At 34.8% G+C, this 13,598-nt stretch overlaps 1 long non-coding RNA gene across 1 annotated transcript; it reads right to left on the minus strand.

Annotated features, from left to right (window-relative positions):
- Positions 1–12,826: 12,826 nt before the first annotated feature.
- Positions 12,827–13,294, minus strand: LOC148700430 (uncharacterized). The gene is made up of 2 exons (XR_015971916.1): positions 13,155–13,294; positions 12,827–13,067 (listed from the first exon to the last, which is right to left on the minus strand). It is a non-coding gene; the product is annotated as an uncharacterized LOC148700430 (long non-coding RNA).
- Positions 13,295–13,598: the final 304 nt, after the last annotated feature.

Genomic DNA, 13,598 nt, shown 5'->3' on the forward strand with positions numbered 1-13,598 from the left:
TCTGACTCGTGAGATGTTCTGAGTTGCGTAGTGTAGTAGTCACCGGAAGATGTCTTAGATGTACCATATTCGTATTCGTATAGGTCATTAGCTGCCTATGGCTACAGAAAATAGGATCCAGTATACGACTCGAAATTGATATGTCTATGGATCCTCTTCTATGTGCGAGGTCATATGCAGCTACATCGTGTCCTCCTAAATGACTTCGAGGAGCACGTCTTCTATATGCAATTGTATCATCGCAGGATCTACCAGATCATCCACCATGGCCCTATCCTATGCAATATGCGTAAACTAATACTCATCGGTGAGTCGAAGACCACCCTATGGCTATGTCTCATGTCCTCCACTGCCTGCATGACTAGTAGATCCATGACCACCATAATTGTCATCGCTGCTACTGCAAGACTCCTCCTTGACACTTTTCATTGGGGCTGCATGTGCTTTTTTTTTTCTTTTTTAGTCTGCTGGTCAATTGCCTTCTTACCCTTCGTGCCTCTCTCTGCTTGCTATCTCGCCCTCCTGACCGAGTCAACTGGGGAGCGTAGTGGCCTTGTCCAAGCATATTTTGATCATATCTTTAAGAGAATGTTTTGGACAAGGAGTCATGTGGTGACTGGTTCCCCTGCAGTCGTGGTTGATCAGATGTAGGAATGCATAGAATATTGCACTTAGCCCATTGTCCTACATTGACCCTAGCCTCGTTGGCTACAAAGCTGGCCAATCATGGAGGTGATCCTGACTTGTCAAGCTCTGGCTCCTATTGTTAGCCCACAAACCGATCATCGTCATCATCAACGAAAGCGTGATGGATCGAATCTGTATACTTGAGCTCCACTTTCTTCTGAATGCACTTTAACCTCAACCTGAGATTGTAGTGAACATATACAAGATCGTTGAGACGCTTTTGTGTCAAACAGTTCTTTTGCTTGTTGTGGATGAGGGCAAAGGTGGATCAGTTGCGCTCATCGCCATTCGAGGAGACCGTCTGGGAGAGGATCTGGATAGCTACCCGCTTAAGATTTCTCACGAACAACCCAAGATGAATCTACCATTCAGCTGCAAAAATATTGAAGAAAAATAGATATTATATAGTACCATATTAGCAATCATTTAACGCTATCTAAATGTCCTCCTAATATGTAACATACCTAGATTCATACTTGTCTTACTCACGACAGTTTCTTGCACTCCAAAGCTGTCGCTGCCCCCTCTAAATAATTTGGTCTATGAAAAAAATCGTGTTGTACTATATTAATAATACAAGATACCAGTTTACTTACACATGTTACTTAAGTTACCTCTTGTAGACATAAGGATGCGACTGGATTAGGCTCCATCTTGTAAATGACATTATGCAGGATGACTAGAAGTTCGTCATGCATACCAATTCTAGTTATGTTGTACTCAAATCGAGGGTTCATGTAGTATGTTGTATATAGTGGAGACTATCTTAGTAAAGTTATAGAAGTACATGAGCAATCTAGTTTTTAATGTTCCATCTTACCTGCTAGATGTAAGTCCCTACCCATTTGGTAGTCTCACCGCCACTCAATGATATCGATGTACTCCTGGAAATGTGTTGGATATGCCTCCATGATTTAAGCCTTTGTCTTCTCCATCATGCAATATAGGAAGCCCATCTAGGGGTATCTCTTGCTATCCATAATCCGAAGTACTTCATACAATGGTTTGATAGTCTTCACTATCATAGTAGCTCATTGCCAGAATATCTACCTCATCACCAAGTTTTCAACACTGCTCCATTCAATGTTGTGCTGGGAATATCTACTTTCCTGCCACTTAGGACTGACAAACATCTGATGAAGGGCTGCTTTCTTTTCAAAAAAGCTATTAAGTGCAACATAGTTGGTAGCAAACCATGTGACTCCTAATCTCAAAAACGTTCTCCCTGCATACCTCCTTATTAGTGAAAAGACCCAGGTACGGTTATAAATATACCTGGTGATGGTTTGGGTTATCTCCACTATTTACTGCACCCTACGAATCTTCGCAATATCCATCAACATGAGGTCAATACAATGTGCGGCACATGGGGTCCAAAAAATATGTAGTCGCCGCTCCATCAGGACCTCTCCGACGGCCTTATATTGTGGCCCATAATCAGTGATGATCAGCACGATATTCTTCTTTTCTACCTGATCAATCACCTCCTCTAGAAGTTTGAGGATGTACGCGGCATCATGCACCTAGTTAGAAGCATCAACCGACTTGTGGAAGAAAGTCTTAGTATCATAGTATGTCAAAATGTTAATGATACTTTGCCTGGAAGGACCGATCTAACCATCACACATCATAGTCAGCCCATATGTGGGTCATTTGCTCTTGTAGGAGGCAATCCATTTCTCTAGCTTCTCCTTATTACTATCAAGAAGCTTATCATAGATGTTCTTCGGGCCTGAAAGATCTACACCGGGACCGGCAGCCAGTTTAATGAAAATGACAGATATGTAGTATGTATTGTCTGCCACATTCGCTGGAATGTAGCTACAGTGGAACCAGGATCCAAAAGCTTGCCACATATCCTTCTTCTTATTCTTTCTTAGCATTGAGTCAACCCTCTGCTGCTTGTTGGGGAAGGAATGAGGATCTAAATCATGGATTGCTGCTCCTAATGAAATCTTTTTGGATAACTTTTATTTGCCACCAAAAGCCTCCAATATAGATTCAATCCAACCATCTCCTCTACTGATGCCCTCCCTGACTGAGGAGGTCTTCTTAAACTCTGGATTTGCCTTACTACTCACAGAACCAAAGCTTGGCTCGTAGTACGAGGGCCCAAATCGAGCCCTATGCCTGACCACCTCCTTCTGCTGCCACTGATCATCCAGGCTCGCCTACATAGCAGCCTGGATCTGTGCCTCCTCGTCATCTAGAGCAGACACCTCTTGATCAGTAGTTGAACCTCCTGTAAGTATTTGCGGCACATAGATACATTGGGGTAACCACCAGCTAAGTGTTGCTTCTGAAAGGAAACACTTGTAGGGTAGCATGCATGATTTTAAAAATTTTCTAGAAATTAGTGAAAGCAATTAAAAATTAAACTCTTTAACTTTTATGCATGCTTGAGATCTAATCTCTACTATAAAAATAAATACCAAGATTTAAATATTTATGTAAAACATGAAATTATGATTGTATATCTAGTATACAATTCTGAAATTTCAGCAATCCTGAAATTTCAGCAACCATGTTAAGATCTAACATTAACATCTAATGAGATCAAATCTCATACCTGATTTGCTAGAAGCCTTTGATGACTCCTTGATTACGCTCTGTAGCCGCACACACGTCCGGCCTCTATGGATTGTCCATGCGAAGCTCCAGGAAGATTGACGTCTGCGGGAGTGCTAGCTTGCGAGAAGGTGCTGCAATGGCTGATCTTTTCTTTCTCGTGGCAATCACCCCTTTGATTGCTTGCTGAGGAAGAAGAAGATGACGGAGGAGGAGTAGAAGGAGAAGAGATGGCGTCTAGCTTCAGAATTTTTTAGAACTCTTGAAACCCCTAAGAAGTGCACTTGAATACCCTAGGCGTGGGGGCTCTTTTATAGACAAAGACCCCCACAGCTTCATCCCTATTTGCACCAATTAATTGCCATCAAAATGGAAATCAAAATCCCTATTAAGTAGGGACCATTCACGATGGAAAAGAGGAGGAGGAGTGGCCATCTTAATCTGCATTTGAATCCCTAAAAAATGGTGATTCATTCCTTCCAAAAGGAAGAGCCGCACGCCCCATTCCCTTGCGCCATGATTTCACGCCATGAGTCCCTAACATCTAGGGATTCATGGCGCCACCTTTTTAGGAAGATAAGTCCCACGCCTCCTCTGATTTCACATGCCAACCATTGGCCAAAATAATGAATGGAGGCACCATGGATTTTGGGGATTTGACGAGGTGTCTATCTTCTCCAAGAAAGAAAGCTAGACTCCTAAAATTTAGGGATTCTTCTCCTTATCTAATTCTGAATTTTTGGACTCATAATCCTTATCAAATAAGGACTTCTAATTGACTTAGATCAAGCTCAATCCAATTGGGTCAAGTCCTATTAATTGGGTCAAGCCCAATCTACTCGGGTCGAATCCAATCCAATTAAGTCAAATCCTGATGTAGCCCAAATTGAATCTTATTCAATTTGGCTTAATCTAAGCCCAATCATTCAATCAAATTGAGTTTACAAGCAATTTAATTGCTAATTAATTCTTCAATAATTCAATAATTATTTTATTGCAACCTTTGCTAAGGGTAATTTATCAATCGAATTGACCAATGTACCCCTAGACGATTCTTAATCGTTTGTCAGCCATTGATCAACCTAAAAACTTCTATGTGTATGACCCCATAGATTTGAACCTAAGCCGGTAGCATAAGAACAACTTTCTGTACTAATCGAAATGACCATCTAGCAATGGTACCCGACGTCCGGATAGGCCAAATGATTGCAAAGCAACATTCAAGAAATTTTGGACTATGATTACCGTATAATTCATCCCCATGACTCCAAATGCATAGGATGACTTCAGTGTTCACTATCAACTCTTTAATCAGTTCATCCAAAATGTGTTTCAACTTTACAAATCCTATGACTCCTCATAAGGATTACCCTGGGCAAGATTTTGCTAAATTGAACACCAGAGCATTATCTCCTATCACTAGGAGGGGTCAATCCCTTCTTGACTCACACATCGACTTCGCAAGTGCTTGATTGTACCGATAACACTTTCGTCACTGAATTAGAAATTCAGATAGATCGATACCAAAGTACAGTGAGTTGCTTGCTAGTCACCGTGGCAATCTCAAGTCGGAGGGATACTTAAACCCATATCCACTCGAAACATCTCATGATAGCTGAGTGTTCCGGATCTGATCATGTTTAGTGAAATGTACTCCTATACTTTACATGTGTGGCATACTAGTATCTCTACACTCCTTGGTTAAGAAGACAACCAACAAATATGGCACACGACGATCTATACTTGATAATATCATTGTCCTAATAATAGTATATCATTTGGTCGTAAACATGTTTAAGGACTTATAGATAAATCCTCCTTTATTATTTATAAGAGTCCTGAGGACTTAATCACATTACATGAGTTCATAAAGATATATAAAATATATGATGAAAAATGCCAAATAACTTTTATTATTTATTAATTCATATACATCTCAATAATCAACAGGTTGACGATTGACTTTTAGGATACAATTCCCAACAGCTTCAACTTGGTTACCCCTCCTCCCCTGAACTCTGGGTTGTACTAATTGCATTGCCAGTGGTGCCGGCTCGAAAAAGTATTTGCCTATGCTCCTAGCCAATATCATGCTTTAGGTCCTTTTTTTCTTGATGGCACTATTCCTACACCGGGTCGATTAAGTATGCCAGTTTATCATTTATTTAAAATTAGCATAATATTAATACGAGGATGATAATTTTTTAACTTCAAAAAATATATTTGATTTATCTAATACATAAATCTAATTTTTATTTATTTATTTATTTATTTATTTTTTAAAAAAATATTTTTATAAATTCAAAAAAATATGATTTTGTACCTTAAAAATTACTTTTGAATTATATAATACGTACTACTTTTTTATTTTTTTGTATTAATAATATATTTTAATTTATCTTTTATATTTAAAATTAATTTTTAAATAATAACATTTTAAAAAATTAATTTCATCTCAGATTCATGTAGAACCCAATAATAGATGCTACATATATTTTTTTAGGCCCTCGAGCATGCATAAAAGGTTATTTATTTTTTAATTTTTTTTGAATTTAGGCCTAGGCTACTATGCGCATGTTCACATCAAAACTTGAATGAATGGACATCAAATTTTTTTATTTTTATTTTTTTAAAAAATATGCTTTTTAATCCAAGATTATATTTTTAATTTTTAAAAATTATATATAATCTAAATATTAATTTTTTTTATGTCAACATATACATCATCCATAAATCTACAATATAAAAAAAAATCTAGCCCAAATCGAAAAATTTAGCACGATCTTCTCTTATTTTGTAATTTTTAAGCTATTTTTTTAAGGTCCCTCCAAAAAAAAGGACGGAACTAGATAGGAGAAAGGAAGCACCCCTTATTTAACCATGGCTCTTCTTTCTGATAGCCTGAATTAGTATTATTTGTAGATTTTTTGGAAAAAGAAAGCCTTAGACTGATTGTTGGGAAGGCTTTCTTGGGCCTTTCTCTTTAGTGGCATTCGATTTTTAAAGCCAACGCCCACTACAGCGCCTACGCTGTGGCAATAATGGCACACTCCTTAACTCGGTGTGAACCGGTCCGAGTCGAATCGGATGGAACCGTCCGCTTCTGGCTGATTCCGGCCAAAAAATTATTGGTTTTGGCCGGTACCATTGTGGTTCCAGCCTCTAGGAGGCCGTTTTTCTATAGTGAACTGAATCGATTTGGCACTGGGTCGGTTCGGTTCTGTCTGAACCGGGCGATACGGTCCGATTCGGCAGATCTTCATATAACATCCACCCACGGAGAAGAAAAACCACGAGGTGCTATGAGTCTAGAGCTTGATCTTGATGAATCATCAAAAAAGAACTATCTACTAAGAAAAAAAGCAATATCGATCTCTTAGGCAAGTGGATGCCTCTAAATTTTTTTACTGTAGGAAACTAGTATTAAGAGTTTTGTAGCTTGAGCCAGCTTATTCATAGTCCAAGCTTGGCCATAAAACCATAACTGATGCACCTTCCAAAAAAAAAAGTTTTCACACATGTATTGATTCAGAACCTTTTGATGATAGGTTACCAGAACTATTATAATTCTATACGTAGATATAGGAATCCTCGTTCATAGCGACAATATTAAGGAATCATATCTATGATATTGGATAAGTAAAACTCAAAATCAGCAACTGATATACCGACATCCCCAATCTCCATGACGTGGTGGGCCGGGAAGCAAGAAATTAAAAGACCTGATTGGAAAAGACGATTATTGTCGAATGCTGGTCGAAAATTAAGGATTCTCGTTGTTGAATGCTGATTGGGAAGAAAGCTTATCGTTGATCACTCGTTGGGAAGGGACACTCACAGTGGGGTGGCGAAATGAGTCTACCTATTCAATCTCGAAGAGAAGAAACTCTTAAAGATAGAAGACTTCGAAGAGATCGGATAATTGGAAAAGTGAGAGTGGCCTTATTTTCTTACATGGATAATTTTAAATTTTTATAATAGATAAATGGTTTTATCAAAGCTGTCAATTTAGATGTAGGTTTTACAAAATATTGGGTGTAAGTGTAATAAACGTAAATCTTAGGTGGGGTTTGTAAGGTTATTTTGGTTATTTTTATTTTTTTTTTTGATGTGGCACTTAGGTCCCATTAAAAGTTAATAGTTTGACTAACATTATATTAAGTTATGGGTTAAAGTCTTAGATAAAAATAAACCTTAGAGGGGTAAGCGTAGGTTTTTCATACTATTGGGTGTAAATATAATTTATTTCTAATCTTAGAGAGATTTTTGTAATTTACTTAAAACTAAATTACTGGGCTCGAGTCCACCCTAGGTCTATGACTCTTACTCTAAGCTCACACCCCAAGCACTACCTATCATCTATTAAGTCTCAAGCTTCCAAAAAGAGAAGAAAACGTAGTGAGCTGAAGGCTCAGTAAGTAATGAAAACCATAACAAGGTAGATCAAACAAGAACGATAAAAGAAGTATTTAATAAATTAGAGCTATATAAAACAAAATAATTAAGTTAACAAATATAAAATTTTTAACATAAACTTACATGTATATTTTTCAAATATCATTTTGTAAGCTGTCTTCCAAAACCAATGTTTTACAAATAGTTCCAAAGTACAATTTATAAATATCATTTGAAAAATCAATTTCATAAGCAAAATATTTCCCATAAGCAATTTATGACATTTTCTGGAAATAATTTCGACTTATTAGTTTACGAGACTGTGGCCATATTATTCGTGTGACAGGCCCATTGTACCATATTTCATCCCTGTGAAGTAGATCTAGTAAACCACATTCAAACCCTACATAGTAAAACCAAATTGATCAAGTTCTAGATTTATCAAAGTGCCAATATAAACACCACTAAGAGTCCAAATGAAACTACCAGATTTTAAGTAAATTCTTTTATTATTATCTTTCAAATCACAAAGGATGGCTTCGGAGTTTACCAAATTCTCAAATCATATATAGTTATCTAAAGAGTTTCAAATATTTAACAAATACAGTGGCTTCAAAGAAGGATCCAGAGTGCATATAGAAGTATAAGGTTTCAAGGTCTCAACCAAATAATTAGGACAATTCCAGTATTTTTGTTATACAAGTTTAGCAATCTGTCATTATAAAATACACGATTTTTCAAAGACATCCAGAGTTCCAGTATAACAATCTTCACTTGCTTAATTAAATTTACATATACATAAAGAAACATTTTTCACAAGAATAAAGGCTGAAGTTTTAGTTGAAATGCTCATACCATTGGCCAACTAGTAGTGTACCACTTTGTATCGACTAAAACATGTGCCATTAATAGAGCACCAATATGAATGTGTAGCACTCTTCATGTGCCAACCAGTGTCCTATGCTAAATTCATTTCGATTCATCGCGGTATAGACTGACATGGTATGAAACACTTAGAATTTGGTGGAAATACATGCATTTATTCAAGGAAGGAGTTTTGCAGTTTATAAACTACATCCTCAAGATATTTTTGCAAACTAATTTCATAATATATTAAAATAGGAAATTAATACAAGTAAATCCAAAAAGAGTTTCCCAATTAAAATTCATGAAGTATTACTGATTATCAAAAATAGAAATTCTCTTGCAATGTAGCATGCTTAGATGATAAAGTGTACGTCACATGCATTCAACAATTATTTCCTTTTAAATAATTATATAATGCTTGGCACAAACATACTTTTAAAAACATGGAGTTGCAAGGTTATTTACCAAATACATTTAGTCCAACAAAGGGACTCTACACACAACTACAATTCTTAATACTCAATAATCACAAACAACCTCCACACCAAAATTTAGCAACTAGAACACTAAAATAAGCCTAAGCACCTCATCATGGCCCAGCAAATTCTTTTATTTACATAACCCCAAAATTCCATTCGAAATACAGAAACCAATAATTAATAAAATAGAATTTCAAAAATGATGAAACTTCATTGGAAACCTTTAACATAAATAATGTAACTAATTTATAGTTGCTTTGGTCAAATCAATCGGTCTCAATGAACATTCCTGACTTTAGAATCTCTTTTCCTATAATAAAAATAGTACATAAATATTATAAAACAATAATAAAAGTTACAATATTAGATTTCTTAGATACTGTCATTCGAAACTCACCGGAGGTGATTGGTGATAAGGCCTAGATCTAGGTTTTTCCTCAAATCTATCATAAAGCACAACATTTCACCAAACTAAAAATAAAAGAGTCAGTGTTTGCCTTAATTAGACCTCGAGCTAGATCAAGGCCTCAAAACCTACCTCTTATTGTCCAAGATGTTGGTTTACCTTTTTCCTACAAAGAAACAATAACTAGAAATTGTTCTTGGTTTACGGAATTATTAATTTGTGGCCTTCACCTGAGGAACAAACAGAGTGTAAAGAAAGAAAGGAGCATATGAGAGAGAAAGAGTGGAGAGATAGGCATCTATGTGAGAGAGACAAAAAGTGTTTTGAGAGAGGGAGAGAGAGCAGAGGGAGAAGAGGGAATGAGGAGGCAGAGAGGAGACGCTATGCATCTCTCAATTTGATGCCAAGAGAAAATTGCAAAAGAGAGGTTAAAAAGAGAGAGCATGGAGAAGGGGGGAGAATAGTAGAGACGAGAGAAGTGTAGAGTTTCGCTTTACGGTCCATCATATGAAATTTTTCTTTTTCATTTTTATGGTTAGAAATGGACAGAGAGAAAAAGATGTTATCATGAGAGGTTAAAGTATAGAACTCACTCTAAAAGTTAAAATTATAATATTGTTAAGTAAACATGAAACTTGTTACCTACAAAGAAAACATTCAAACATAATTTAAAATGATGATTCATTTTACTTATATTGATCAAATTGAATTAATTCTACCGCTTTATAACATTTGAATAGTAAAGTTTTTCTTGATATAAAATTGAGAAAATACAAACTTCATTTTATTCTTTTGGATATTTTCAAAACTTTACTATTTAAAATCCTTAAATGATATTAATTAGTTCTATTATCTCTATGTATGTTTTGCATCAATGATTAAATTTTGATTAAAAGCTTACGTTATTTATGATTATTTTATATTAATTATAATATTAAAATCTATAGATCCATCTCACTAAAAGGGTAATAATTAAAATAAAAAGTCATGCAGATTCTATTTTCTTTGAAAAATATATTCTATTTCATCTTTTATATTCTTTCAAAATTTTAATACTTAAGAAACTAAAAGATAAAAATTTAATTTAAAATAAAGAATATATCAATTTAAATTGTATTAAATAGTAAATTTTCAGAATATTCAAAAGAATGAAGTAAAGTAGAATTATTTTTTATTTTTGTCAAAGTAAATAAGAATATATAGCAATTGTTAAATTTCTATTTTAATTATCACTCTTTATCACATAGATCTATATTCTCCACTAACTTCAAATAGTAACAAAAATATAAAATAATGATAAATTCTATAAATTTTTTAAAAAATGAAAAATTTAATATATAATGCAAAAATTAGAAGCAATCAAACTAATTAATATCTTTAATTGTTTTAGAAAGTAGATATTTAAATATATCCAAAAGAATAAAATAAAGTATGTATTTTTATCATTTTTGGTCAAAAAGGGAAAAATCAACTATTCAAATATTATAAGTCAGCAGAAATAACAGAATTTAATTAGTATAGGTAAAATAATTCATTATTTTAATTTATTGTCAAATATTGTCTTGGTGGTAAAGATGTTATGAGGGTAAAAATATTATTTTGTAAATTTAATGACACTTTAACGACAGTTCACTGGTGTTGTCGAATAGAGAGTAATGATAAAGACAAATATATAAAAAGAACAGAATAATTATGCAATTTGCAACATTCTAGAGGTCAATACGTAATTGAGCATTTGTGCAAGGTATATATGCAAAACTCTTTTTCTTCTTAAAATATAGGCTTTTTTGAATGAATACCTTTCTAAAAAGTTAAATTTATGTGAATACCCTCTCAAATTTATATTTATTTTTGTACCTCATAAAACACTGTTTTTGCACAAATGCCCGTAATATAATTGTTCTTCTAACACCGTTAATAAAAACCATATTTATTTTAATTAAAAATAAAATAAAATTTTGAAATTACTTTTTTTGTCTCCATCAGGATCGTCTTATAAATATATTTTTTTGCACATTTACCAATTAAAGGTATTTTAGTCATTTTAATTCGAAATCGTTAATTTTTTAATGACGTTAGATGACATGGATACATATGCAAATATAAAAAGAAAAAAAGGTAGAATAATAAAATAAGTATTTTACGAGGATATATATACAAATATCAATTTGAAAAGGGTATTCATGCAAAATTCGATATTTATATTTTTTTTTACATGAATACCCTCCCACATATCGGATTTTACATGAATATCCTCCCAAATTGATATTTGCATGTATACCATTGTAAAATACTTGTTTTGCTATTTTACTCTTTTTTTAATTCTTATTTTTGTATATGTACTCATACCATCTAACGTCCTTAAAAAATTAACGGTTTCAAATTAAAATAACTAAAACATCCTTACTAGGTAGACGTGCAAATAGAGATATTTATAAGGGTATACAAGCAAATGGCAACTTTACAAAAATAGTCATGCAATTTTGTATATTTAGAAGGATATATATGCAAAAAAGAAAACTAATAGATGTAAAGAATTTAAATACATTAATTAATGTGATAGCTTTCATAACTCTGTATTTATTACTTAATAGCATAACTTTTAGAATTTTGTATTTATTAATTATTGTTATAGCTGCGAGGAAAATGAACACCACGGGAGAGGCATGATATGTAGAAATTTGAACTCCATGTAATTTGGATTTATGAGAGGGTGACAACTGTCTTATTGATTGGATCATCATTATCTTAATGTTTTGTTCCACTTCACATGAATCTATGGAATCTCTGTCGCACTCTGCACATTTAGTCACCATTATCCTTGTCAGCATTCCTTTGACCTGATGAATCAGGCATTTGAATATCTACATGAAAATTCTTTGCAGAAGATAAATATGGAAAATAACCTGCGCCCAACGGATGTGCTTCTGACTTCTGGAACTAAATACCAGGGCCTGATAGTCGTTCTACAATTTCACAATTGAAGCTGCTAGAAGGTTCACATTCAGAAGGAACTTTTGATTCGGATCTCCTTTGGATCAAATCTGCAGTAGGATTTAATTTCGGAACAGGAAAAAGGTCGAACAGTTTGTCTTCATGCAAAATGTTGTAGTCAAGGGATGCGGTATTTGTTTCTGTAGAACTTTTGGGACAGGAAGGGGCAAAAGAAGCCACATTAGCTGGTCTGCGTTCATTCTTGAACAAGGAAATGCAATTTGGTTCTAAAATTCCCTGAAGGGAAGAGGCCTTTTCTGAGCAATAACCTGCTTTCAAACTCAATTGATTTGATATGCTTTTATAGTTCTCCATTCCTGCCAGATTCCTTGCTCCAGAAGCTCTACCAAGGCTTGTATAAATCATTTCATCTTCCAAAACTTTCTCTAAATTATACTTCTTATCAAAGCTCATATGAAGCTCATCCAAGTGGCTTATCTTGCAATCTTTCAGTTTCATTTGGTCAGATTTTAAGTCATTACTTCTTTCTTCCCTCACTGCAAATAACATGATGTTAATGGCAGAAGGAGGCTTTCCTTTCTTTTGTTTTTTTTGTTTTGTTTTCCTTTGTTTTTGCAAGAATCATGCCAAAATGAAATTTTAACTTTGCAAATCAGAATTTTATGATCGCAAATCTTGAATAACCTGCAGCTGATAAACTTGACTCTTCACTGTAAGTTCAAGTAAATTAAAGAAATAGGATTAGAATCTGAAAGCGGATGTACAAGAAAGGAAAAATCAAAAGTCCAAAACCTCACCTCAACAAACTCATGCTATCCTTTCTGTTTTCAAAAAGACCAAGCAGGTGGATCAAACATGCTGTCCAGATTCAAACTCTCTTTAAATACAGGGTATTTTCGGAGAGAGGGTATTTGGAAGCTGGGGCCTGGGAGGACTGTTGATTATGGAAACGGGGAGGAAGGAGATCGCGAGCCACGAGCTGGATCGCGATCGCTGTGAAGAAGGAGATCCCAATCCCGCGATCGCCGTGAAGAGTGGCTTGCGATCCGCAATCCCGCGATCGCTGTGAAGAGCGGCCCGCAATTGCGATCGCCCGCAGGATCGCGATCGCTATGAAAAGCGGCTCGCAATCCGCGATCCCGCGATCGCTGTGAAGAAAGGCTCGTGATCGCGAGCCTCTGCGGGATCGCGATCACGATCCCAATAACATTATTTCAAATTTTTATTTTATTTTTAATTAA

This window comes from Phoenix dactylifera, chromosome 12, assembly GCF_051530095.1.
Source record: "Phoenix dactylifera cultivar Ajwa chromosome 12, Ajwa_hap1_PhDact_Kaust_v1.1, whole genome shotgun sequence".
Lineage (NCBI taxonomy): Eukaryota > Viridiplantae > Streptophyta > Magnoliopsida > Arecales > Arecaceae > Phoenix > Phoenix dactylifera.